Source organism: Ascaphus truei, chromosome 4 (genome assembly GCF_040206685.1).
Source record: "Ascaphus truei isolate aAscTru1 chromosome 4, aAscTru1.hap1, whole genome shotgun sequence".
NCBI lineage: Eukaryota > Metazoa > Chordata > Amphibia > Anura > Ascaphidae > Ascaphus > Ascaphus truei.
This window is the reverse complement of record NC_134486.1, coordinates 109,837,897-109,863,684: the sequence shown is the minus strand read 5'-3', so window position 1 is coordinate 109,863,684 and position 25,788 is coordinate 109,837,897. Positions and strand designations below refer to the sequence as shown.

Sequence of the window (25,788 nt, the reverse complement as noted above, 5' to 3'; positions counted from 1 at the left end):
ACAGGTAGGGCCTGGGATGGGGTGAGAAGTGAGAGTGAGGCGTGGAGAAGAGTGAGGGAATGATAGGGAGGGGGGGAGAAGAGTTAGAAAGAGGGGGAGAAGAGTGAGAGAGTGGAAGGCAGAAGAGTGAGAGAGGGGGTAGATGAGTGAGAGAGGGGAGAGAAGAGAGAGGGGGGGAAGAAAAATGGAGTAAGGGTGGGAGAAGAGAGGGAAAGAGGGGGGAAGTGTGAGAGAGGGAAGAGTGAGAAGGGGAACAGTGAGGGGGGAAGAGTGAGAGGGGAGAAGCGTGAGAGGGAGGAGATGGAGAAGAGTGAGAGGAGGGGAGAAGAAAGAGAGAGGGAGAAGAAGAGAAGAGAGGTAAGGAGGGGAGAACAGAGAGGGGAGAGGGAGGGAGGAGTAGAGAAGAGGGAGGAAGAGAGTTGGGGGTGGAGGATTAAAATCAAAGGGGGAAAGTGAGTAATAGAAAGGGAGATAGAGAGTGATGGGTGTCAAAGAGAGTGAAAGGAGTAAGAGAGAAAGGGGATTTACACAAATAAATACCATATACTGTACATATCCGGTTGATGCAACGACGTCACTCTACGCGTTTCACCTTCTCGGTTTCTTCAGGAGTCTCCGTCGTTGCATCAACCGGAACCTCTGGAAGCGGATGTCGTCACTTCCGGTCCTCGGTGAGACGCATCCGTGACACTCACGCCAGCACAGAGGGATAGCAGAGACACCACTCGACCGGTTGCAGAGATCCACTGCGTGAGATCTAAATGCTTTTTAAATCTTTGACCATGTGAGTGTATTGGATTTTATCTACCCTTATAAATTATCCTGTACAGTCTGCACTATGTCTGGATTTATCTTTTACTAAGGTCCATTGGAGTGATTCATCTGGTGGGTGACAGATCGCTATCCTGAATACATTGTTTGCAGCACACCTCCCTAAGATACCTTTACGGGTCCATAATCACCTCACGTTTGTGAGTATTTTGCACATAGACCTGCTAATATATTACCCACGCCACTATCACTACTATACTGCACCATCAGTATTTGTGTTTTGTTTTCACATGTTGGCGCTTCCTGATGATCTACACCTTTACAGCTGTAGTAGATCTGCTATCTTTAATAGTAAAGTGCCTACAGTAAGTGACGCTTCAGCAAAGTAGAAGCAGGAGAATTGAAAAGGTGAGGGAATAGAAACAGGATGAAATGGAAAACAAATAAGAATACAAATATGTATGGCCGCTTACTGCATCTCCCCCTAAATCTATTGAAAGTTCCCAGGTCAGAAACGGTTTGCACGAGTAAACATTCTGTGCGGCTCCCCTTAGGCCGCGCCGTTAGTGCCGGCGCTGGCGACGTCGCCCGAAAACAAATACATTGCCGCCGCCGCATGCGCTTATGGTGCGCGCGTAGGCAACAAAGTGACGGAGCCGTCGCGGAAACTGGAAGCCAGCAAAATGTGATTTTTTTAAGGGCAATCGCGTCACGTGACGGCCCTTCAACAAATCAAATTGCCGGAATCCTGCGACCCCGCCGCCCAGCGAAACATCACTTTTGCCGTTGGCGACGGTTGACGTCACCCGTGTCGCCATCGATGGCACTATAGGCACGGCCTAAGGCTGGGTGTTATCCTGAACATGAACACAAGTCAGGTATAACATTAGCAATGTGCACCAGCTGTAATTTATTTGAGTATTTTTCCTAGCATTCTTATTTGGTGAGCGGACAACCATAAGTTATGTTATCCTGAACACCCAGTGACGTCTGTATACAATCAACCAATGCAAATTATAATAAACATCATGCAACATTGTATCAGTTGCTCCAATTGCCCCTTCTTGCTAACATTTAAACAATGGCACATGCTGTACAGTAAATACTGAGTATTATCCAATCTACTAAGAGAAAGTTTATACGGGAGCACACTGTGGAAGCTCAGAGGTGTTTGTAAGACTATTGTATTATTGATCTTTCTATTTGTGCCTATAACAAGCTAATATACTTTTAAATAATCATATTCATTTATTGTAACCAGCCTTACTTTTACTGATATGTATAGTGTCTGTGTTGCACACTATTATGTTTATACAGCCTTTGCAGTGACTTCATAGGATCTGTCTATAAGACTAGGGCTGGCAAGAAGCATAAATAAAAAGCAGGAACAAAGACACTTATAACATAGACGCTAGAAGTGAATCTAACGTTCCTTTAAAGGCAAGTAGCAAAAGTGCTGGAAAATCAAATCCAAGACCATAAAGGTTCTTGAAAACGACAATGCCGGTGTGGCAGGAGAAAATGAGAGGTGCATGACCCAGAACTGTCTCCTCGTCCGAAATCACCTCCTGAAAAATATGGCAATGATCCTGAGTCACCGTCTCACCCGCAGCCTTACCTAGAAAATGACATACATAGTCATTACTAATGCAGCACCTCCCTCTTCTAATGAAATCTAAGGACTGATGACATCGTAATGTTTTGCTGCTGTTTTACTAAGGACTCACTGACCCAGGGGTGGCCAAATGCAGTCCTCAGGGGCCTCCAACATGTCAGGTTTTAAGGATATCCCTGCTTCAGCACAGGTGGCTCAGTCTTTGACTTAAACCCTGACCTGTAGGTTGCCCTTAAGCACTGGGGTTGGCCACCCCAGCAATAACCTGTTGCGGTTACTGGACTCTCTCAAAGTCATTGCAAAAGGTACAAACCCACTTGTTGTACTGTAGCTCCAAAGCGCTAAGCAGCATTACACATATAAAATAATGTACGATGCAAACATTTAAGAACCCCTGCATTTTTCTCTCCAAAACTACCGTATATCTCAAAACAAGAGCACACTATAGGATTTTACAATAAAGCATAGAATTATCTGTAGCAAAAAAATAAATACATATATATATATATATACATATATGTAGAGGTATCAGTACTGTGTTAGCCGAGCTTTAATAATCAAAAATGAATAGACGATACTGTTCTGTGGCCAACTAAATGCTTTTATTTATGCGAGCTTTCGAGATACTGTAAACTGATCTCTTCTTCCGGCGGTGTTACAATCAATAAAGCAGGCAAGGGGTTTACTCAAAAACAGTGCATCTTGGAATGTGACTAGAGCCCACCCCCCTACTATATGAGAGGGAACATTTAACACCCATTTCAGGTTGTAACCAAGGCCTAAGGCAAATTAATATTAGGTGATTTGGTCAAACAAAATCATACAACATCATACTGTAGATATATGGCTTAAGGATATTGTATGGGCATTTCAGCCACTTCAGGAAATGATAAGACTAGAGCAGTGGTAGATTACATAGATAATATGCATGGGAGGTCCTTCCTGCGTGCCATTATGTACCCTTGATAAACCGCTTTTAAGAGATAATAAACTGTCCAAACAATCTATATTGTGCATACTACGTGTACTTTCTGAAGCAGTATACTCATCTTGTATTAAAACAGCAATTCCCCCAGAAGCCTATGAGTTTAATGCATACAATGTTTGTATCTTGACTGCTGAACATGTCCTGCTCTTTTAAAACATACATGTTTTTTCTAGTGTTAAAAGACAGGATTTATTACAACACAATTAATATAGGAAGTGTTAATCAGTAATTTATAGCCTTTGATCCCATTCATTTCAGCTTTATTATACAGTGTCACAAAAATTGTGCTAAAAAAATGCAAATTAGCCACATGCCTTTTACCCAAGCATAGTATTCAGACCAAATCTCTTCTGCAAGCTGAAGATTCAGCACCTAATAGGCATCACCCTAACTACACCTCAATTTATTGAATATGCCGTTAATTGTTTACTTTAACCCTTTCAATGAGTGAAGGACAACCGACTTCTATCCATCATAATAATGGCCTTGGAAGCCTAAAATAGTTGTCAAAAGCGTTCAGTCCAAGTCTTACAAGTTGGTGAGGAAGGGAAGGATAAATGATGATGTATTGTAATGTATTCATAATGGTGCCTGTTTGGCTGAAACCAAATACTTTGTTCTATTGCATGTTATTACCTTGGTCCTTTTTGACTATACTTTTAAAATGGTGCACTTGCCCCTTGGGCAATGAAGTGGTTATTGGGTATAAGCACAGGCTGGTGGTGAAGTGGTAAGATAAAAAATATTTTTATGTCCAAACATAAATCAGATGCATTGTAAGGAACCCCAACCCTCTCTAATAGCACGTCTAAGATCAGATGCATTATAAGGAACCCCAACCCTCTCTAACAGCGAGTCTGAGATCTGATGCATTGTATGGAACCCCAACCCTCTCTAATAGCGCATCTGAGATCAGATGCATTGTAAGGAACCCCAACCCTCTCTAATAGCGCATCTGAGATCAGATGCATTGTAAGGAACCCCAACCCTCTGTAATAGCGCGTCTGAGATCAGATACATTGTAAGGAACCCCAACCCTCTCTAACAGCGCGTCAGAGACCAGATGCATTATAAATTCTTACGTATTTGGTCCTATTTTCAAATGACCTGAAAATGGCAGGGAACTCATCAGGGTGGCCCGGGGAACATAAAGGTTCATAGGAACGCCTGTTGAAAAACACGGGTATAGACACATCCATCTATTTAGTTCATTTTGACAGCTCACACAATCAAAAACGCTTGTGTTTTTATAACAAAAAAATCCATAAAAGAATAAACTTAAAGCAACATATGAGAATGAATACAGAATTATTCAACCATACCATGATGTTCTTCTACGCATTTAATTATTATTAGTCTGCAATAATACTGGGGTCCTGACCGTTAATATGTGAAGAGACTATTCATCAACTGGCGCATGGAAGCAGAATCTAAATGAAATAACTGTATTTAAAAGTATTAAAAGGTGAAATGATCCAGAAAGAAAACAATCTATATGGGTCGTCTGCTTCTTAATTGGTAAATATGCATTATTGGGTTGGGATACTGCTTCCTACCTACCTACTGTACATCATTCTTCACACAACACACAAAATCTTTCACTGCTCCCTTAATTTGGCAAAAATAAATTGTTATCCATCCAAAATGTGTTTTTGCCATGAGAATCCAAAGACAAAAATGTTGGAAGAAATGCTGTTCTAAAAAAAAGCAGATGTATTTTATGCTAATACCAATCCTTCTTAAAGTGTTTACGGTTCAGTTTGTTAGTATGAAAAGGGTGTCCCTGACTTTGGTCTCTTAGCTCTGATTTATAGAAGGAATGTCTCTGCTTTTATTGTACACGGAGTCAGAAGTATGCTACACAAAATACACAGAGCTTGTTGCACAGCAACTAATCTTACATCCTAAAGGCTGCAAAAGAAATATGCCTTTTACTCTGTCTCTTCCTTTTACACGCTGTGCCAAACTAGAATTCATCCCATGTTAACTCACCCTCCCCATCTGCTGCATACGCTTTCATTGGCAGCCTTTCCTAGCACTGACTATATTTCGTATGGGATGATATATCACACAATGGGTTATGACTACAAAGAACAAAATGAGAGAGGGGGGAGAGAAGGGGGGGGAGAAGGGGGAGAGATAGGAGGCATCTGACTATGTAGTAGAGTACAACTTGTAAAAAACTCTAGCCAGACATACACACCTGATTTCACCCGTGCCTCCCTGCCATCTCTTCCCCTGTAAATTGTGTTAAGCCTCTCATTTTAATACTGACTAACCTTGAAACTTGCCCCACAAATCAAGCATCCCAATAGCCTACACTCATGGCTACTGTCCCATACTCAGTCACTCCTACCACCCATTATGACCAAGCACTGCCATCTACAGCACTTATTCCCTCACCTGCTGTCTCTGTAAGTTCCCCATCAAACCTCTTAGGCCGAGTCCATGGTCCCTGCTGGCGTTCTGAGGCGCGCTGAGGCGCAGGGAAAGCGGTTGCTTTCCCTGGCCCTGCGGTTGCTTACCGCACGCGCTGTCAGCAGCCGTCAGGGGGTGGGCCGGGGGCGGGCGCGTCATTGGCCGGGGGCGGGCCAGTGACGTCACGGAGCTGGTTCGCCCTCATTGGGCGAACCGCTCACGTGACCGGCCTGTCACGCCGGCAAGCGGGGGAATTTAAAATTCCCCTAAGACCTGCGCTTCTGCAAGCGCGCAGAAGCGCAGGTGAGCCCCTACTAAAGCCGCTCTAATTGCGGCTGTAGGGGCTCAGTGCTGAGCGGGAGCGCGCGTCAGCACGCTTCCGCCAGTAAGCAGTAAACATGGCCAAGGCCTTAGATTGTAAGCTCTTCGGGGCAGGGGTTTCCTTTCCTATTGTCTGATTTTGCTGCACTTATTGTATTATTAGAATCCCCTGTACTGTATTCTTTGTGAAGCGCTGAGTACACTTTTGGCGCTATATAAATAAAGACATACATACATACATACATGTAGAGATATCTGTGCACACATGATAGCAGGAAAATACCCTAATATAGGTATGCTAATGAAATTTTAAATATTTTCTTTCTGCATATTCACAGGTATCTCAGGTGTTCACAGGAACCTCTCCACGTGTTGTATAGATATTGAGTGTTTTGGAAAGTATAGAAGCCAATGGGTACTAAATCGGACTCTAACTCCCTTTTAAACCTTATAGACAATTTTTGAACTTCGAGCAAAACATAGGCGAAGTGAATTTTGGCACGTACACGCTGATCTTGCTTCACTCATCTGAGTATTATTCGACTGCAAGGCCTACAAAAATTTAAGGGTTATTCACATAACAAAAAACGATTTATTTTTTTTTATAAAAAGGGAATAAAGATGGTAATCATGCACTAATCATAAAGTGTCTCTTGAAATCTGCTGAGGAGGGTAGCATTTGAAAAGGCAATACGGGTTAATTTAAAATAAATAACTCTTTTTTTAATCACAGAATTGAAGCAGGGTGTCTCCAGAACTGAACCCCATTACTATCAGCTCCGGCTTGCAAGATATTACCGTAGTGGTGCCGGTATCTGTGCAAGCAGAGAAACTATGATCCTTAATTTAATGGCGGCGCTTAAATGTCCCGCGTCACATGGGCCAATAGGAAGCTGTGACGTTATCTAGTGCCGCTTCCTATTGGGCCGCGTGACCTAGACATTTAACCTCTGCAAAGATACCGGCACCCCCTTTGGAGACAATAATTTATGGAAGCAAGGGGTTCCAGGAGCTGAAATTAATAGGGTTCAGCTCCGGAAACGCCCTGTTTCAAACCTGTAATTAAAAAATAAAAACACCTGTATTGCTGTTTTAACCCCACAAGTCCCAGTTGTTGCAACTATATACAAATGATCCAATGGCTGTGAGAACGAAAAGCATCAGACAATATCTCACCATGATGCTCTTTGATAAAGCGTGGGTGACCACGCGAAACGCGTAAGAGTGTTCTCTTACTGTTTTGAACGTGCCTTCAATACATTTTTGCACCTAGTTCCTTTTGCAGTATTGGTCAAATTTTTCCAACAGCAGTTGCACCGCCGTCTACAACCTTTGCAGGCTGATACTCCTTGGTAGGAGCACGCCGACAGCACCAGGATTTCCACAAGGTCAGCAGTGAGTAACTTCATTATATTTGTTACTTCATTCATGTGATCATCCAGTTCCCAAACCCACTGTGACTTCCACATAAGATATACCTGTTGTAGGCTAGTGGAGTCTATGTGTAGTGGTGTTTAAAGGGACAATAACATTTTGGATATTGGAGTCCTGAGTTTATTAAGCTGTCTTTGTTTGGAGGAATATGAACATTTAAAAGTTATAATACTTCAATACATGGACTTTTCCTGGTTAGCATCACTAGGGGTCATTCCTCTATTTTTTCTTGCTATCTCACCATGATGCGCCAGCCAGAGTGTATACTGTGAATTTGGTTTTTAATTACCATACAATTGTAACAATATTGGTGGCTAAGAAATAGTACTGCAGTGTTGTGAGTGCTCATTTGCATGTCATTACCCAGAATCCCTGGCTGCAGTGGAAGCACTAGGGGATAATGGGGAAAGACAGGGCTGCAGACCTGTCTGACACGCAAATGTGCCCACAAGTGGTATTTATATTTGCTCTACTGCAGCTAACAATTTTCTTATTTTCTTTAAGTTTTTGGAGTAGAATTAAGTAAGTAATAATCCCTTTCCTCTGCAGATCCCCTACATTCATGGTGCAGCACTAGTATAAACAAATTGACCCTTTTGTTGCCAGCAAGCTGACTCGTTTCTCAACGAGTTCGTGAACTGCTGGGGGTTGGGGAGGGGGGTACCCTAAAGCCTATCGGTGACCACAACTCTCACTTATTATGTTTTGCCTATTTATGTCGGGTTTTTTTTATTTTTTTTAACCACTTTTGAGAAAATAACTACACATTTGACCACGTAAATGATGACCGGGGGTGGGATCTTTGTAATCATTTTTTCCACCCATTGGGCATTACTAAATGCTAGGAATTCAAGTCTGCTCAAGTACATTTCACTTCCTTTCCTCCAGCAGCAGCAGCAGCAGCTGCAGCAGCATGAGATCAGACCTCCCTGCTCAGCGTGTGCCAAGCCCGCTCTACATGTCTTCTTCTAGACCCCAAGGAGACAAGGTCATCATCATCATCATCATCATCATGATCATCATCACTCCCTGCAGAATAGGACCCTCAATCCTACACACACCCAAATCTCCTCCCTACACATCAGGGGTTTTAGGATCTACTCAGCTCATTCGGGATACAGGGTCATTGGGTGTCGTGTATTTTCCAAGCTGCCAGCAGTAGGCACCAAAACAATGTATATATGGCTGTCACCATCGATCGATGTGTATACATTGAGGGGATTATTTATAGTGCAGATCGCTGATTCCGGGAACATCGGAGAATATGAAGGCAGCCCCTGGACACTTGAGTACAACACAAAGGGCACCTGCTTGTGAACCCCCCTTTGCTCTAGCACAGCTGATTAGCTGTCATCCCAGAGGCAGGAAGAAAACGATGCAGCTATGGGGTTTATATATCATGTGCCTGGCATCAGGCGGACCGTCAGATGTTGTTCTTGCCTCTTGCTGCTTCCCCACCCACCCCATTACCCACGCGTGTCTTTTCTGCATGCACATGCATACTGTGCGCGCCCCTCATGCACATGCATGTGTCCCGTGTGCTCTCCTCCACGTGTGCTCCAGCTTTCTGTGCTGCCCTGCGCTGCCTGCAGGGAAGGCGTTAACTCCTTCAGTGCCAGATGCGGGGCTGCATTGCCCGGAAGGAGATTAGATAGCGGTGGTGATCATCCGGGGATAGAAGTATTTGCAGCAGTCCTGTCCAGGCATCGACTGTTTGCATTGAGTCCCCCTCATTGGGATTCAATTATGTATGCGCCCCCCCCCCCATTAACACCCATAGAGTATCACTCACTAGAGTCAGAATTATTTAATTGGGTCAACCCCTCAAGTTTTCCCCCCTTACACCCCCACATATCCTGTTGATATGGATCATTGCCCCTTATATGGAAAATTACACGTGGGATCAGGCAATAGCAGGAATGTAAAATCACAGAGCGGCGGGTGGTGACCGATGCAAGGACCGAGAGGGGGGACTGGGGTGGCGGGAGGAGAGCAACAGATGTGACAGTGTATTGAGAAATCTCTTGTTGGACACATGCAAAACAGAAGTTAAAAAAAAAAAAGCATCATATCCATGATTTCTATTGTGAGCCCGAGCTCCTGTGAAATAGGGAAATGATACTGTATAGTAACGTGAAATGACCGCAGCGCTTGTGCATAGTCTGCAGAACTCTGCAATGCCTCCAGCATTAGGGAGGGAGGGGGGGTTCAGCCCAACAACTGGTCTTTTTCCAATGCCCTCCCCGGACCATCGGTAGAAATGCAGATATGAGAAGAGAGGATACTAAACCTTGTGCAGCCCCTGGGGGGGGGGGGGGGGGGGGGGGGTATCCGCAGTGATCGGACGCTTGGAGCTGCCCCAGATTCACCTCTCCTGTTCTCTAGTCATTCGCCGGATGGAGAGAGGAAGATACACATTCCTAGTCTAAGCCATTCATCAGATCAGCTGCAGCGGCAGCAGCCCCTGCCAAAGCATGTGGAAGGTGGCAAGTCAGGTCTACAGTGAGCCTGCAACTATCACACCAGAGGCACCTGTGTCCTTACGCAAGGCATACAGGGTTATGCATACTGTAGAAGGGAATAAACAGGACTGGGTCAACATGAACCTGTTCCGACTGGCAAACCTGTGGGTATTTTGCTCCTGGCTTCTAAGCCTACATGGAGTTTAGCATCGGGGTATACCTGCCAGCCCCTCTACAGATAATACATAGGATTCACCAACCCATCCATAAAATCAAGGAACTATGCACACGTCTCTATTCTATAGGATACCCACACCTACAGAGAAACAGAAGACATACACATTACCACACAGATACCTCAAGGGACCACACTGCTCGCCTCCTCCTACTGAGGTACCACAGGAATAAAACACGACACGTCTAACACACTCACACACAGAAAACCACGGAAGTGCAGTTAACCCTTTAAACAGATCAAGTGTGTGTGTGTGTGTGTGTGTGACACACACACAAATATTACACGCGTGGGGCACTTGCTGCTTAGCTTCCCCAAAAGGAAATGAATGTAGAATTGAAAGAGAAAATAAATCAATGATGGTTACAACTTTGACACAGGGACAAAAAAAAACCCTATTTAAAAAAGCTTCTCCAATAAACTGTTTTAATTCTAAATGGTATTAAAAATGAACACGATGCGGTTTGTCTGGTACACTCTAGCACCAAGCAATCAAGCACCACTGCAAACAAAGGTGCTCTGCATATTGCAAGAATGATCATAGGATCACGATTCCCCCTATTATCTGGTATATAACCAGGACAATGTATATACACTGAATCTACACTATATATATATATTTATATATGTATATAAATATATTTATATATGTATATATATATATATATATATATATATATATATATATATATATATATAATATATATATATATATATATATATACATAATACATACATATATATATAATATAATATATATATATATACATAACACATACATATATATATATATACACACACACACACACATATACATACATACATACACACACACAACACACACACTACTGATCCTGCTAAATAACTTTATCTGTTAAAAAAATAAATTATGCTGGGAACAAGTGATAGAGCCACAGTTGTCAAAAGTTATAGGTCTAAAATCTCCTGCCTGGATGAATGCAGTGAGAGACCGGGTAACAAACGGAGAGCCTAGAAACAAATGTATCAATGAACTGAAGCCCTCGCGTTTAATCACACCTCCTGTGTGAGCAGATACTGTGCCGGGGAGATCGGTGCTTCCCCAAATCCAGCATATCCACTGGCACAAGGGCAGAAGAGATAATAATAATAAAATAAATAAAAGTGGGGAAGGGGATATTAATCAAACCGCTTTTCCTTTTATTAATGCAATAATCGGATTATCCTGCTTAATCTGCAGACCCGTCATAATCGCCCCCCACACTGAGCTGTAGGACCGGGCAAGGGGTTGAGGGGAGATCTGCATCCCTAAAACCCGGCATGCACTAATCAGAAGAAAATAACCCACATTATCCAACTGGTACAAGGTGGAAATCATGACATGTTCAAGGCAAAAGAAGAAGGGAGGGGGAAAAGGCAGACAAGCGTGGTTATATGGGTCTCCCCGGCTGCTGCTGCTGCTGCTGCACAGCCCCTTTATGCTTTGCACGTACAAATGCCATACAGTACCTTGTTTTCTCCAGGGTGTGTGCCTGAGCTATGATGGGGAAACCTCCTTTCACATCCACCTTTAAATAGGTCCCGATCAGGAAGAAGCCGCCTTGAGCATAAAGGAAAGGGAGCGAATCCTTGCAGAGAATGCCATGCACGGCGAGCCCCTACCAGCAGAAAGAGGAAACACACTTACACACACACTCTCTCACTGATGCCATCAGCCACACACACACACTCACACATACACACACACACACATACAAAAAGTGCAGATCCACGATCAGGATCAGCAGCTTCTCCTCAGTGCCCTTGAAGTTCCCTGCTCATTCTCTTCCCATTGTCAGCAGAAAGAAGAACACAATATCCCTTTGCCTTTTTGCAAAGTTTTTTTTTTTTTTATCCCAGGGAGTTTTCTCGAGCTGTCTCTCTCTCTTCTCCCAGCCTTTTCCCCCCCAGCTGTCTGCTTCGGTTTAGAATATTTTCCGATTTCCTTTGGTTTCAGAATGAGGGAGCACGGGGTTTTGCATTGCATCGTGGCTGTGTGCCAACCCCTCTTATCAACATCCAGAGCCAGACACTCCCACCCCCATTGATCATCACACACTTACAGAATTACTTTAAGTTCCTTTTTCTCTTCCCTTGGATGCTATCGGATTTCATTATGCTTTGAATCCCCCTTAGTGCATTTGATCACTGCAATCCTATTAGTTATGACCAATAAGGTTTTATGAATTGTGCAAAGCATATGGCTTGTGATGCTACAGGTAAAGCAACAGTTTGCATTGTGGGGTCAGCCCCCCCCCCCCCCCCCCCCCACTCTGTAGCATATTGATCAGTATCTAGAAATAAGCCTTCACAGATCACAATATGTAACTCCTGTGCTGCCAGAGTGGCTCTAAGGTTCAGGCGGATTGGCTCCTGACCTCTTCTCTGTCACTCCTCATCCCTCAGGATATCATCTATTTTTTCCCCCATGATTTCATTTTTTCTCCATTGTCCAACGAAACTACAGTGTAAAATTCTGATGGCACATTTATACTGTATTGTGGTCTTACACTACATCCTTTGAAATAAGTTTATATAGTATGTCTATTTGCTCCTCTGTCTGAGCCTTATGTCAGCAATAATTTAGTATCCCTAATACAGAGCCTCTTTCCAGGTCTGCCATGGTTTGGTATGTTACAGCTATGTAGTGTACAGCAATCCTGCCTCACTCAAAAAGAGTTTAACGCTAGTCACATTTTCACTTTTTATTTGCAGGTACAGGCGCAGCGTTTTAGGGGAATACGCATTGTCACGCAAAAAGATAGTGTCACTGGGAATTTCCCATCTAAGATATATTTACAGTGCATGTACTGTAGGGGAAGTCCTACCCCTCATAATAGCACCAAATTTAAGGTAGCCGTAACATCATCACAGCGAAAGAGTGCGACGTAGTGTGAAAAGTGCAAAAAGTAAAGATACTTTGGTCTTCTGACTCTTTATAGGTACCCTTCATATTACTACTAACAGGTACATCATTAAATGCTATCTAACAATAGGATTCTTATGAAAAAGCTGTGCAATTGGACATTGCAATGTGGTAATGTGTCTGTACTATACTCCGTTTTGAAAAAAATAGAAATGGAAAAAAAGGCAAAAATATAAATCTGATGTTGAATAAACCATATATTACTTAGCCCACATTGGTAATTAAAGTAGGTTGTTCTTACAGCAGAGCAAGAATCATAACAGCATATAGAAAAACGGTGGTACATAACTATATGAGTCACAAACTTACCTACTGGGCATCCCCCACTACTCTTTTTTCCCCCATCCGTGCCTAATGTTGTTTACATCCTCATTCTCCGTGTTGTGTGGCACAGAGGTGTAATCATACTGCTCCGTGGGGATGTTACTTAGCCACAAAAAAACAGGCAGGTGCTTATTGCACCTTATAGTTCTTTTGTATGTATAAGCTATACGTATGCAAATATGGCTCAGTCTCTTTTATTAGCAAAATATAAAATTGCAATTTACTGCAAAAAAAATAAATATAAATGTATCATCATCATCATCATCATCATCCCTTGTCGATCCAGTGCTGGATGAAGGCCTCACCAAGGAACTTCCAGGTACTGCGGTTTGCAAGCCTCTCTTCTCCACGCTGCTCCAACACATTTTCTGATTTCATATTACTTTTGGTCGTTGTCTTGGTGTCTTAATCTCTCTTGGAATCAAGTAGAGTACCATCTTTGTCCAACGATGATCATTTCTTCTTTTTATATGTCCGGCCTACTGCGATTTTAATTACTTCATCCATGTGATGATATCACAGACTTTTGTTTGGTTTCGAACTTATTCATTCTTTTCCTGTTTCTTTGGGAAATACTCAGCATACATCTCTCCATACTTCTTTGCGTTGTGATGTTTTTTAATTATCTTCACATTTAGGGTCCTCGTTTCACATCCATACATGTGCACGGGCAGAATATACTGGTTGAAAACTTTCTTCTTGAGGTGCAGTGAAAGGTTCACTTGAAGCATTGTCTGCTTTCTTCCAAGTGCGCTCCATCCCATCTTCATTCTCCTATTGATTTCATTCAAAAGTTTACCATCCATTGTTATTTGCTGGCCAAGGTAGACATACTGTAGTCTTCAACTTCTAGTTCTATTTAATTTATTTCAATCATTGCAGACTTGACACATGTTGAACAACACTTTTTTTTTTTTTTTTAATTTTAAGCACTTGTGGTATCTATGTAGTTTTGTGTGACTTATATGCTTGGGCCAGTAACAATGGTCAAGTGGCCAGCATACAGTGAGTTAGTGGGCTATCCTTTGTGTGGGGCCAGGTGCAGTGTTTGTGGACAATGGTGACGTGGGGAAGGGTGAGCCCATCTGCTTGGGAGGTACATACTCCAAAAGTGGAGCATTGTTCTCTCCCCGGCAGCCAGACGTCTTCCCCTGCGGGAGGAATGGAGCTGTAATCAGGAATCGGGGCCTGAGTCCTAGTCCCATCGGCTCGATTTCTGTTGGTTAGTTCAAGTATCCCACACTCTCAAAGCTCCACCCTTAGGGGCTGTCAATAAGCACTGTCACCACCAACTACCCTGATTGTTCCATTCCGATTGAGCTCCCAGCTCTTGATTGGCTCAGCGGAGGAAAGGTCTCCACTGATTGGTTGGCACCTGGTCTCATGTTTTCAGATGGAGGCTGGGAAACTATAGAAGCTAATGCCGATCATTGTTCCACAGTTGGCCATGGTTGGTCTCGGTGTCCAGAGACCAATTGGAAAGGGAACTGTGGAACCAGAGGCGGTCATCCCAAGTTACTGGGAACAAGGAACGTATGGATCAAGATGGCATCAAGGGTAATCTAGCTTTGGCAGCACCCTGCAGCTAACAAGCTAGGAGCCCCCGATACCCAGTGCTCTGTTGAGTCATTGCCCCCTGTTGGCTGCGGCCAGAATAAACCTTTGTTTATTGAACTCTCGTTCTGCCTGTTTTTTTGCCATCCCATAAAAGTCTGACCTAATGTCCCCTATAGTGATTGTCTACACCTCTTTTGCATATCATTAGCATTAATGTCCATTATAGTAATGCAAAGGCTCCTTAAGGCTGAAGAAAGCACTTAACGCATTATTAGTGCGCTTTGAATGTCTCTGTTAGCACTTAATGAGACGTTAACCAAAGTTAACATCTCATTAAGTCAGTAACAGAGCTTTGTGGATCTACCCATTCATATGGCTTAGGATGGTGAAGCCTGGAGGAGGTTTCAAACGAAACACGATGAGAGACCTATGCATATAGCGTCACTAAAATATATTTTGTGGTAAAACTGACACAAAAAAGAATAACGTCTTTGATGCCTTTTGCGGCACTTTTCTTAAACAAAGAAAAAAAGCACACCATACAAAGAATAAGTAGCGTGTGCCAAATGTAAGAACATAAATAATTACAAACCAACAGCGCCAACGGATGATTTTTGGTGAGAAATTGATTTTTTTTGACACAATGCACTCTTTCAATTCATTTACAAAAAAAAAAATCTTTACACATACAGTAGCCCCAATGTATTCTGGGGAAGGATAAATCAATGCCATGGTTTTGTACAGTACAAAGAATGTATAACACGTGCACCGTAACCAAAATGACATACTGTCACATATACAGTATCAAGATGCTGCATCCAAATCTATAATAAAATGCATACAACATGGGCACACTACTCACAGTTGCCCCAAAAATTGGATATTTAGTAAAGCAACATCTCATTGATATTTTGGTCCCTGTAGGGACTTTTTCCACATGAGGTAAATAATATTTAGGTGCAAGTCATGGCCGGTGAAGGTAGGCATGTCTTACATCCCAAGAAGATTTAACTTATGCAGATGCAATGTTGCATTTCTTCTCTTTGACTCAGATCAACAAAGCTCAGCTATTGAGTTAACTAATAAGTACTAATGGGCATCTTTCAAAGTTCACTAACGCAGTGTCGAGTGATGTTTCCAGATGTAACCGTTACTATAACGGACATTAGTGCTAATGATGTGCAAAAGACGTGTTACCTCTAATAACCGCTATCCACAGAGCTTCATTTTAGTTAACGCAAGTATTTAAGGGCTGAAGGAGTGTCTCAGTGAGTAAAGGCACTGATGGAGAATAATGACACATGAGTTTGAAGCAGGGGGACCTAGTTCTTATCCTGGTGTTAGCTCCTTGTGACCTTGGGAAAGTCACTTTATCTCCTTGTGTATCAGGCACCAAAAATAGATTCTAAACCCATCTAGGCAAGGACGGTGTCTGTAAAAATTCAACGTGCTGTGTGCAATTTACTGTAATTATGAAGCACTTTGAGTCCAGTTGGGAGAAAAGCACTATATGAAATATTATTATTATTATTATTATTAATGTGCTACTTAGGTAATACCTAAAAGGTAGCGGTAGCTCCTTCCAGGCACTGAAATATGGTCTTTGCAGGAGAGAGGAGAGATAGGAAAAGTATATTTTAATGACTCCAATTAGCATATCTCCCAGGTATCTCGGGTGTGTTGCTTTTCTTTTTAGCACAGGCGTCTCTCCACATAATGTTTCAAGGTTGGTTTGAGGGGCAGTATATAGCACTTGGGACTGTAGTAAAATAGGACTTCAGTGTCCGCTCAGAGTAAAAGTCACATTCAGGTATGATTTAAGTAGTGTCTCTTTCCACCTTTAAGACCCACCTTAAGACACACTTGCTTAAAGAAGCATATGAATAGCACCGTGGATAATACTATACACATGATACGTAAAGCTTGGCCCCCTGCAGATGCACTTACGACGGTCTCTGTACGTTCTTCCTACCAATTAGATTGTAAGCTCCTCGGAGCAGGGACTCCTCTTCCGAAATGTTACTTTTATGTCTGAAGCACTTATTACCATGATTTGTTATTTGTATTATTTGATATTTATATGATTGTCACGTGTATTACTACTGTGAAGCGCTATGTACACTAATGGCGTTATATAAATAAAGACATACATACAGACATATATTCAATCCCAATACCTTTAAGTATGATATACGCAGCATGCTTTTGCATATAATTAGTTTTGTGGATCAGCAGTAACCTCAGGGTAAATAACGTCCCTCACTGATTTTATATGACATTATGAGCCCTGAATTAACGGATCTTTGTGTGTTATGAATTTTCAAAAGGTAATGCAGAGTCAAGTATTTAAAATGTAAATTTGAACCCCAAGTCTAAGTAGAGTTGCAGTAAAATGTGAGATGATGGCGGTCACTGCATGATGGGAATCAGCCAAATTGTAGATAAAATCAGCTTTATTAAATCGAGATGCTGCACATCACAGAGAGAAAAACTCTGACGCATTTCGTCCCGTCGTGGGACTTTATCAAAGAGTAAAAATCTCTCAACACACAGGCATCTTAAGTAGGCAATAAAGATTTGGTAAGGGGTGTGAGCCCCCAATCAGGTCTCAGCTGTCCCAAGCATAGGGATTGATATCAGCCTGTATGTTTGTAATCCATGTGCTAAAAAGCATACATAAGTGCTGGGGAGACTCAATCAGACAGTCTGGACAAGGGTATAATAGTACCAATAATGCTGAAAGGCTAACTCAGAACTCTATATATGCCATAGAGATACTGAGTAGATCCCCAGCAAAAAACGAGGGTACATACCATGTCTGCCAGTGTCAGTCTCCCTTCGCAGTACAGCTCTGTCTCAGCTGGATGCGTGCATCACGCTGGGTATAGTGAGGGAGGAGGGTGGTCCCGGAGGTCCAATTGCGGTGCACTGCTCAACAAACGATGGGGGCTGCATCGTTTGTTGAGCAATGCACCGCAATTGGACCTCCGGGACCACCCTCCTCTCTTAAGTAGGCCATAGCCACTCCCCTTGTTGGTCAGGTAAAAATAAGACCCAGTGGTTAGCAACCAACTAAATGAGCTGAAAGCCAGGGATAGAGTCAAAACTACTCTGCACAAGATAGCCTGTGTTTTGACAAAAATACAAAATCACATACACAAACCAATGAACAAAAATAATGAATTTTTTTTAAAAACAAAGATGAAAGTAATGTGAAGCAGCTATGTTCTAAATCCATAAGGAAAAATATACACATATGTGGTTATAATCCTATGGAGAAGTACAATAAATGTAGTAATTAAATAATCAATGTTGCCACATAATAATCTGACAGGTGTTGCAACATAATAACCTGACAAAACATGAAACTTGATGTTATAAAAAACACATACCAATGAAGACAATGCATATAAATAGAACAAATGAATTGCATGTAATATTCAAACAGCCGAGCATGATTGCAAAATGTATAACAATAAGTATATTAAATATTTATTGAATAGATATGGTATAATGTACCGAGACACACTCACAAGACTCTCAAAACCACTAACCTTGAAGGAAGTGTTTTAACTTCCAATCAAAGTTCATACCCAGTGGGTGGAGAGTGTTGAGAGTGTATATCCAATACATCTCTTGTTTGTTAAGAGTATTTTCTCTATTGCCACCCCTAGAATGGCAAGGTATATGCTCTATGGCGGAGAATGAAAAATTGTTAATGCCGACTTTAGAACATTGGGAAAAATGTCTGGCCACTGGATGATTAAAATCTCTCTTCTTGATCAGACGTATATGCTCGGCTATTCTAACTTTCAAGGGTCTTGTTATACGGCCCACATATTTATGTCCACAACCACAATAAAGGACATAAATAACAAAACTGATATTACAATTAAGAAAGTTCCTGATATAATATTTTCTAAGATTTGCATTGTATGTAATGAATTTGATAGGAAGTGCATACTGGAACATGGAACATTTGCCACATTTGAAGAAACCTGTGGGTATGCTTTTAACATTAGGGAAACTGGATCTAGAATCAAACATACTAGGTGATAAATGGAAAGCCAATGTTTTGGCCTTACGGTAAGTAAATCTAGGTCCACTTTGTACAATAGTCCGAATATCTTTATCTAACAGAAGCGTGTGCCAATGTTTCGATATAATGTTACAAATTTGTTGAGACTGATGGTTATATGTTGTAATATAGAGTGGACTCTGTGTTTTATTAGAATGTAGAGATTGAACTCTCTCCCTTTTGGATATAGAATTTTTCTTTTTCTTTCAAATAAGGGTTTCCCTATCCATAGTATCCGCCTTAACAAATGCTGCTGACACGTCTTTAGCAGAATAACCCCTGGCTAAGAATCTATCGGACATCTCTTTTGCTCGTGACAAGAACACTTCATTGTCCGAACAAAGTATTTTTAATCTAACAAATTGAGCCCCTGGAATGTTCCTAATTAGGAAACGTGGATGACAACTTTGTGCGCTAAGAAGCGTATTCTTAGAATTTTGTTTCCTGTAGATGTCTGTCTGTATAGTCATGTCATTGTCAATATACAGGAATAAGTCTAATTAATGAATATGATTAATATTGTGCTCAAACGTAAACTTTAGATTTAAATCATTAGTGTTTAAATATTCAATGAAAGAAATTAGTGAGTGTTCATCACCCTTCCAAATTAAGATCAGATCGTCAATATATCTCTTGAAGTAGACGGTATTATGACGAAATGAATTGTCGCTGTGATAAATAAAACGTGATTCCCAAAAACCCATAAATAAATTAGCATATGACGGTGCGAAACTTGTGCCCATAGCAGTACCCAATTTTTGTAAGTAAAACTGTGAATCAAACAAAAAATTATTGTGTGAGTAGAAAAGATATAGATTCTAACAAAAAAGTGCAATGTGAAACAGATAAAGTAGATAAATCAAGAAAGTGACTTGTTGCTGTGAGACCATGCTGGTGTTCTATAATGGAATACAGGGAGGTCACATCCAATGTGACCCACCTGTATTCCCTGTGCCAAGTGAATTCCTGTATACTGACAATGAAATCCGTCGTGTCCCTAATGAACGACGGTAATTGAAATACCACATACCGCGATAACCCATCTGCCAAAGATCCAATGCTCGCAACTATAGGTCGGCCAGGAGGGTCGACCAGCGATTTATGGATCTTTGGGAGATGGTGGAATACCGGAATCACGGGATGTGGACAGGAAAGAAATTCAAACTCTTTTTTATTAATAACATTGAGAATTCTGCCCATGTCCAATAATTCTAACAATTCCAAGCGATACTTAGATGTAGGATTACTCCCAAGATGCTGATAAGAGGTTGTATCCCTCAACTGTCTTAATGCTTCATGTTGATATTGATCCGTGGACATAATTACGAGGGCCCTTCCCTTATCAGCATTCTTGAGAGCAGTGTCATAATCCCTTTTAATACAGTCAATCAATAAATTAAATTCCCTGATTTTACATTGGAGCATGAAAACCCTTTAGCTAGTATGCGTAGATCTCATTCAACTAAACGCTCAAACATAGTAATAGATGGACCCCTATTAAAGCTAGGACAAAATAATGATTTTTTACGATAACCGGAGTCCTCATAAGCAAAGAATGGTTGCGTATGTGTAATTAAAGGTTCGCCCTGTAATTCAAGTAAAGAGTACATATCAGAAAGGACACAATTTTCCTGAAAATTCAGGGAATCAATGTCATTTGTGGGGGGAGGGTGAACCCCTCCTAACGAATCTCCCAATACATTTGTATCTTCTAAACCATTCCTGGAAGCGAATAATTTCTTTAAGGATAATTTTCGTGTAAATTTCTGGAGATCTATTACAGTCTGAAATAGTTGGAAATTTTGGGTAGGAGCAAACCCCAGTCCCTTGTTGAGGAGTGACAATTGGTCCGGGGAAAAATCTACCCCAGATAGATTGATGATATTATCGGGAGCCCTTAATCGTATTTCTTCCTCTTGGACCTCCCTCGTCCCCCCTCATTTCCTCTTGGATCTCCGCGTTCTCCCCTACCTTTGGCTCCTGTCTGTAAAAAAGCTGAAGAGGGTTTCCCAGAGGATTTGATGACTTTAGATTGGGAAAATGAGGTAGTGGCCTTGTTATCATATTTGGAAGCTCCCCGATCTCTAGAATACTCCATAGGTCTATTAAAAGAAACTGAATGGGATCTAAATTCGGGATCAGAGAAATCAGAGTCAAAGCTGGAAGTCTCTACTCGTGTATTTTTGAGAATAGATTTATTAGGGGGGTTTCCAGACCATCTCTTTGGATGATGTTTTTTACCTTTAGGGGTACTGGAGCAGTAAGTTCTCTAACTACTATTGTTTTTTGCCAGCAATAAACTTGTTTTTTTTGTGTAATCAACACGATCTTTTTCAAACTTGAGATGTTTCTTATCACTAATAATATCTTCAGTTAATTCGATATTTGATGATAAGGTTTTATCGTTCTTGATAAATTGCTCCCTTTTGGAGAATGGCTGCAATTTAGTTTGAAGGATATTTATCTCTGCCATTAAGATAGTTTTTTCTGTTGTCTTTTGCTGGATGATAAGCTCCATCAAGTGTATAGTACAGGTATCAAAGGCTTTCACCCAGTACCAAAGCTGTGCGCAAGCGGGAAAACTATATAGCCTGTTCCAAATGCGTTATTTACAGTACATCAGTTATGCACGTATATGACGATTGCAATACAGTACATGCATTGATAAGTGGAAAAAAGGTAGTGCTTCACTTTAAGTACATTTTCGCTTTACATACATGCTCCGGTCCCATTGCGTATATTAATGCGGGGTATGCCTGTATCTTATTGTTCCAAAAGTAAGTGTTTCTTTGTCTCCTTTAATGTTTATTATGATTTTTAACTGTTACAGTGCATTGTCTCTTAAAGATTGACCAATCAAAATGGAACATTTTGGTCATTATGGGAAAAAACCACCAGCACCAGCATAACTAAGCACACACCAAGGCATGTGACATTACAGCATTAATTATAAAAAAAAGAAGAAGAAAACCCACCTACATTCATTATATATTGCATGCTTATTTTTCAATGTTTTGCAAAGATAAGATTTTTTATTTGTAGCTTTGTTTAGCTATAATTTATCACAACCAGTTTAAACCATCCATAGGAACCTTGTTTTTTGGGCTTATGATCTCAGGAATAGAAAATGGTGCAAAAATGCCAATTAAAAGATCAAGAAAAGTGGCATATGCTTTCAACACGCAAAAAACAAAAAAAATCTATTCTAGAGTTGAACAGCTTGCTGCTTTTAATGAGTGTAGACTACTGATAAAAAGTATATGTTTTCCACCAATATATTTTTTAGTTATCATGGTAGCTAAGTTGCTGGACATTTCTGTAAAAGCTCTCAATATCCACATTAAATACATACCTGAATATTGGGACACCTGCAATTCTAGAGAAAATAACTTTTTGATTTGTTGGAAAAATGGATGTCTACTCCTGGTGATGTCACAGTAACCTATTTTCCGCCAGAGTAAGGATCGCCTGGGAGGCCCTAAAAAGTGTTATCCGGGAGATTTTATCGTTATTTTCTCTAGAACTATGAGGACCTCAGAGCTCAGAGTATGTTAGTTCAGCCCCCGGTACAAATAAAGGTAAAAAAAAAAAAAAACACCTATGAAAGGAATGGATAGCTTTAAGAGGGAAGACTGTAAGGCCGCGATTAAAGTGGCGGTGCACATGCGCACAAAGCCACGCACCACCGGAACAAATGAATGGCGAGCAATGAAGGCGCACATGGTGCGCATGCCGCGTGCAACCAAACACGACCAAGCGCGCAATTTTTGAAAATACATTCGGAATGGGTTTTGCAGCGCGACGTCTGCGTCACGGCTAAGTGATGTGAGCGGGTCAGCCAATGAGGGAGAACCGCTAATGTGACGTCATGGCCACGCCTCCGCCACGCCTCCCTGTCACCTCCAGCGCATGTTTTCCGTGCGCGCATCACGCACGTGATGTCACGCGGTGGTACGCATACGCCGGCACTATAATCGCGGTCTAAGACAAACTGGCAAACAAAATAAACTGCTAGGTAGCCTTTTGTACTGTATATTCAAGGGTTGTATTTCTACCACCTTGTCTCCTACAGATTTCGGATTTGTCCAGGTCTACATTTAGACAATATCCAGGGTTTTAAGAAATATAAGTTGATGTAGCTTACATTAAAAGAGTACAATTTAAATAAGTCTGCTGACACATGCCTACGGAATTGGTGACCGCAACCCCCTGAATGGACGTTGAGTTCATAAAAAGCATAAGTTAAATAAAACATATGTTTTATTCGATACTTGAATATTGCTCAACTGTTACATTTGTTTCAATAAGCATTCAGAAATGTTTGCTCATGATGAACCTGATACTGTATAAAACTTGTCATTTGTGTTTCTTTCTGAATTTAGTTGATATTTATTTTTTTACTCAAAAGGGTTGGTAGTGAACTCAAGTCAATAAATAATTATAATATACAGAAGGTGCAAAATTCCATCCCAAAATAGAGCCCCACTCACAAGTAGAAGAACAGTCAGGGATGAGTCGGCACTCAAAGTTTGGTATACAAAAAGTGATTCCTGAAGAAGTCGTACCGACGAAACGCGTAGAATCTTTGGTTCAGCATCCAGCCTGTGCAAGTCTCAGATGCGAAGTCCTGGCAGCCGGAGATCCCCCTTACAGCACTTCCGCTCTTAGCCCTGTGTCAACCGGATGTGACGTTGATGGGAGCAGAGAAGCAGAGGGGTAAAACACACTGTGTACCGGTGAAGTGCTCTTACCTATCGGGATTTCGTACAGTGACTGTACCTATTATACCTTATGTGAGTGCATATCCATATGTTTTATTTGTGATGATCTCCAATACATTTTAAGACGTTATTGCGCTATTTGGTGTTTCTTATTTTTCCTGGGTATTCATGCGGTGGTGGAGAGGAATTGAAAGGGGGTCTACCTGTGGATATCCAGTTTCATTGCTCTAATCAGAGAGAGGAGTGTCTCTGTAATGCCTTACTTATGAGAGGAAAATTGTGAGTGGATTACCTTTACACTTGAAAGAAAGAGTTGAGACTGTACTACACTATGTTGCCTTTATTTTTCTTTTGCATATAACCACGTGAACATTGGCGCTCCCCTGAATCTTTGAGGAATTCTGCAATCAAAAAGACTAAGAGAACAGTCTTTACAAGGGTTTTGAGTAGCTTTTCTATTAGCACCTTTACACTGGGTGGTGGATTTATCACATTATTTACTAATAGTTCACAGTTCACGTTATACTGCTGCGGCCAAGTTTATTCAAGCATTTGCCCGTTCTTGGCCGCAGCAGTAGCCTGGCGTGCGCCCGAGAGTGACGGGCGCGCGTCGAAGCAGCGGAAGAGCGCCCTCCGATCGGGGCGCTCTCCCTACCGCTGCCGGGTCCGCCGGGTCCCCCGGAACCCCCTGCCGCTGTCCCGCGATCGCGGGACACCAGGGCTCCCGAGGGGCGGCCACTAGCAAGCCGGGAAATCTCCCGGCTTGCGGATCTGGCCGCAGTGTGATAAAGTGTGTCGGTAGTGTATATATTTCAAAGATATTATTTCTGTCATTTGCTTTAACACATTGTTATATATAGTTCACTTTTTTAGGACATTGTTATAAGTAAGCGCCGTTGCAATCATTTTTTTTCACTGTATAAAACGTGTAATTTGTGTTTCTTTCTGAATTTAGTTGATATTTATTTTTTTACTCAAAAGGGTTGGTAGTGCACTCAAGTCAATAAATAATTATAATATACAGAAGGTGCAAAATTCCATCCCAAAATAGAGCCCCACTCACAAGAAGAACAGTCAGGGATGAGTCGGCACTCAAAGTTTGGTATAAAAAAGTGATATATTTAAATATTGTATAAGACCAAGAAGGTGCAAGAATCACAATATAACAACAATATAAAGTGCAATACGATACAAAAATGCAACAATTGCCAAACACACCTGAGAAATCCTCACTTTTTGTATACTAAACTTTGAGTGCAGACTGTTTTTTGACTGAGTTTTTCCAACTGTACTTCTATTTGTTATTTTGTTTTAACCTATTTAATAGGTTATAATGCACTCTTATGCAAGAATGCGCTAGTTCTGAATGTTAAACAGAGAAGAACAAACGTAAGCTGGTAGTAAGGCTGGCTACATTCATATTTATTCTTGCTTAAAGCAGAAAAACATGTAGCACTGCATATTTTAATTTTTTTTTATTGCAGGATTGAAGCCGGGGGTCTCCGGAGCTGAACTGTGTTAATTTCAGCTCCGGGGACCCCCTGCTTCCAGAGAGACTTACTTCCGTATGTGCTGCCGGTATCTCTGTGGAGTTTAAATGTCCAGGTCACACGGGCCAATAGGAAGCCGCAAATGATGATGTTATGGCTTCCTAAGAATAAAGCTGGCCTGCGTGACATGGAACATTGAAGACGTCATTTTGTTAGGCACACAAGTTCCCTGGCTGCAGAGACACCAGCACCCCTGCTATGGAGGTAAGTATCTCTGGAAGCAGGGGGTCCCGGAGCTGAAATTAACACAGTTTAGCTCCTGCTTCAAACCTGTAATAATAAAAAGTAAAAAACTTGTGTAGTGCTACATGTTTTCCTGCTTTAAGACTTACAGTATGCCATTTTCCAAAACATGCATCCAGTGCAATAG

General features: G+C 41.5%; 1 protein-coding gene across 15 annotated transcripts in view; it reads right to left on the bottom strand.

Annotated features, from left to right (window-relative positions):
* LOC142493013 (sodium/calcium exchanger 1) overlaps window positions 1–25,788 on the bottom strand; it is a 498,730-nt gene that overhangs the window by 299,301 nt on the left and 173,641 nt on the right. For 3 of the 15 annotated variants that reach the window (XM_075596379.1, XM_075596389.1, XM_075596394.1), the window contains exon 1: window positions 11,733–12,242. The exons of 5 other annotated variants lie outside the window; for them this stretch is intronic. The gene's annotated coding sequence lies outside the window, so the exon portion shown is untranslated. Of the gene's footprint in view, window positions 1–11,732; window positions 12,245–23,637; window positions 23,660–25,788 lie in introns of those variants that run through there. 7 more of the 15 variants (XM_075596392.1, XM_075596390.1, XM_075596391.1 and 4 more) reach the window with 5 other exon arrangements.